Genomic DNA, 3826 nt, shown 5'->3' with positions numbered 1-3826 from the left:
ACTAGAACACAACGCAGAGCTAATGATGAGAGTGACGGGCATGCAGCAGGCTGACCAGCACAGAACAGCATAGGACTGCCCCCGTTACACTTGTATCCACGATCTCACCCTTTTGGTCACTACCCAAAGCTCATGGCCATAGGTGAGGGTTGGAACGAAGACTGACTGGTAAATTGAGAGCTTTGCCTTCCGGCTCAGCTCCCTCTTCACCATAATGGTCCGGTACAGCGTCCTCACTACTGCTGATGCTGCACCAATCCGCCTGTCAATCTCCCACTCAATCCTACCCTCACTCATGAACAAGACACCGAGATACTTGAACTCCTTCACTTGAGACAACAACTCATCCCCAACCCGGAGGGAGCAATTCACCGTTTTCCGGTAGAGAACCATGGCCTTCAACTCCGAGGTGCTGACTCACATCCCAGCCATTTCACACTCAGCTGCAAACCACCCCAGTGCGCGTCGGAGGTCGCTTTCTGATGAACCAACAAAAACCACATCATCTGCGAAGAGCAAAGATGCAATTCTGAGGTTACCAAAACGGACACACTCCCCACCTTGGCCGCGCCTTGAGATCCTGTCCATGAATATCACAAACCGAATCGGAGACAACGGACAACCTTGGCGGAGTCCGACACCCACCCAAAACGTGTTTGACTTTGTGTAAAGAATGCAGACACAGCTCTCAATTTGGTTATACAAGGACCGGATGGCTCGTAGCCACTGCCCTGGTACCCCATACTCCCACAGAACTCCCCACAGAGTGCACCGGGGTACATGGTCGTAAGCCTTCTCCAAGTCCACAAAACACATGTAGACTGGCTGGTCAAACTCCCATGCTCAAACATTTTGAGTTTGCATGTTCTCCCCGTGTCTGTGTGGGTTTCCTCTGGAGGCTCCGGTTTCCTCCCACAGTCCAAAGACATGTGAGTCAGGTGAACTGGCCGTACCAAATTGGCCCTAGGTATGAATGTGTGTGTGTGTGTGTTCGCCCTGTGATTGCCTGGTGGCCTGTCCAGGGTGTCACCCTGCTTGCCGCCCAATGACTCCTGGAATAGGCTCCAGCATCCCTGTGACCCTGAGAGCAGGATAAGCGGTTAAGACAATGGACGGATGTGTATATACGTGTGTATGTATATATATGAGAAGACATGGAAAATTAAAATGGAGAATCTCTACTGAATTGCTCAGAACCTGAATTGGAGCTTCCAAGCCAAATCGGGTCTGAGAAGGTATCTTTAATGATCTGGCCATTTACCAAATCCATTGTGAGGTAAAACACCTTATTTCATTGTACACTCACTGGCCACTTTATTAGGTACACCTTGCTAGTACCGGGTTGGACCCCCTTTTGGCTTCAGAACTGCCTTAATCCTTTGTGGCATAGATTCAACAAGGTACTGGAAACATTCCTCAGAGAGTTTGGTCCATATTGACATGATAGCATCACACAGTTGCTGCAGATTTGTCGGCTGCACATCCATGATGCGAATCTCCCGGTCCACCACATCCCAAAGGTGCTCTATTGGATTGAGATCTGGTGACTGTGGAGGCCATTTGAGTACAGTGAACTCATTGTCATGTTCAAGAAACCAGTCTGAGATGATTCGAGCTTTATGACATGGCGGCGGGATGGCGCGTTATCCTGCTGGAAGTAGCCAACAGAAGATGGGAACACTGTGGTCATAAAGGGATGGACATGGTCAGCAACAATACTCAGGTAGGCTGTGGCGTTGACACGATGCTCAATTGGTACTAAGAGGCCCAAAGTGTGCCAAGAAAATATCCCCCACACCATTACACCACCACCACCAGCCGGAACCGTTGATACAAGGCAGGATGGATCCATGCTTTCATGTTGTTGACGCCAAATTCTGACCCTACCATCCGAATGTCGCAGCAGAAATTGAGACTCATCAGACCAGGCAACGTTTTTCCAGTCTTCTATTGTCCAATTTTGGTGAGCCTGTGCGAATTGTAGCCTCAGTTTCCTGTTCTTAGCTGACAGGAGTGGCACCCGGTGTGGTCTTCTGCTGCTGTAGCCCATCTGCCTCAAGGTTCGACGTGTTGTGCGTTCAGAGATGCTCTTCTGCATACCTCGGTTGTAATGAGTGGTTATTTGAGTTACTGTTGCCTTTCTATCAGCTTGAACCAGTCTGGCCATTCTCCTCCGACCTCTGGCATCAACAAGGCATTTTCACCCACAGAACTGCCGCTCACTGGATATTTTCTCTTTTTCGGACCATTCTCTGTAAACCCTAGAGATGGTTGTGTGTGAAAATCCCAGTAGATCAGCAGTTTCTGAAATACTCAGACCAGCCCGTCTGCCACCAACAACCATGCCATGTTCAGAGTCACTTAAATCACCTTTCTTCCCCATTCTGATGCTCGGTTTGAACTGCAGCAGATCGTCTTGACAATGTCTACATGCCTAAATGCATTGAGTTGCTGCCATGTGATTGGCTGATTAGAAATTTGCGTTAACGAGCAGTTGGACAGGTGTGCCTAATAAAGTGGCTGGTGAGTGTATATGTATTCAAGATAGTTTCTAACTTGTGAAGCCTTTTGATATTTCCCCTCATTACATTTTTAATTAGTTACTCCCCAAAAGAATCACTTCATCATGTGGGTCGGAGCTTTCAGAAGTTACAGCTGCAAGATAACCCGCACTTCTCTGTTTACCCAGAGCACTTCGAAGGAAAAAAGTAGCCAAAAACTCAAGACAATTAACTTTTTTATTATTTTATTACAAATGTACAGCTTATGAGTTTCCATTACGATTGACCTTTCAAGTCATTGTTTTCTCTACTTTATACAGTTTTAAACGTCTTCTGTTAAAAGATAACTCTCCCGTCACCCATCTCCCAAAGTGTAGAGCTGTGCAGAACATAAGGACAGCAACAGTACAGGCCATAGTGCACTGTCAACAATTGAACTATCAGGAGTGTGTCTGTATGTGTATGTGTGTGCGTGTGCGTGTGTGCGTGCGCGCGCACGCGCGTACATGTGCGTACACAAATGAAAAGCATGATTCCCTGGTTGCAAAAATGTCTTTGAATTCACTATCCATCTCCAAGGAGAGGGCCTGATCGACAAGGGTGCATCTGTGCTTTTTTTTTTGTGGGGGGGGGGAATGTATCTCGTGTCTCCTTTCCTGGTATGTGTTCTATGTGTGGAGAATGCGTTTGACATGGGCAGACTGAAGCATCCAACATTCACACCATCGACCCCTTATTGTCCGCTGAAAGGCAGAAGGGGCCTGACCTTGTGCTTTTCAGCACCCCTTCCACCAATTGAGATGTAGTGCTAAAATCAAAGTGCACTTCAGAGCTTACCCACAACCCCATCCCAAATCAAACCCCTAAATCCGGACCTCTATGTACTTGTGGAGCTGTGTGAACGCCACTTTGCCCAGCCTGTTTGAACATTGTGCGACTACACAGTTAAAGTGAATGAAATCCCCCACCAGCCCCACATTGTTGTTCACAAGATGGGGGATAAATATGAACATAACCCCACTCACAGTCATATTAAGATATCCACAAGTGCACAGGGTCTTTAAATCTAAAGGCTGACTGGAGATGTAGATGGTAGATGGATCCCACCGCCTGAAATCACCTTGACAAACATATAACCCAGAGGTATCAAACCATATGGCACGGGGAGGGGGGGGGCTAAATGTATGCAGGTTTTCATTGCAACCAAACACAAACACTATCTGAAATCAGTAATTAGTCCTCACGTCTCTGGTCCATTCATGCTAATTAATGAAATTCACTGGATGAGAATGTTTTGGCTGGAATGCAACTCTGCACATACATGG

This window comes from Lampris incognitus, chromosome 7, assembly GCF_029633865.1.
Source record: "Lampris incognitus isolate fLamInc1 chromosome 7, fLamInc1.hap2, whole genome shotgun sequence".
Taxonomy (NCBI): domain Eukaryota; kingdom Metazoa; phylum Chordata; class Actinopteri; order Lampriformes; family Lampridae; genus Lampris; species Lampris incognitus.
The sequence above is the reverse complement of the archived record's forward strand: the minus strand, read 5'-3'. Positions refer to the sequence as shown.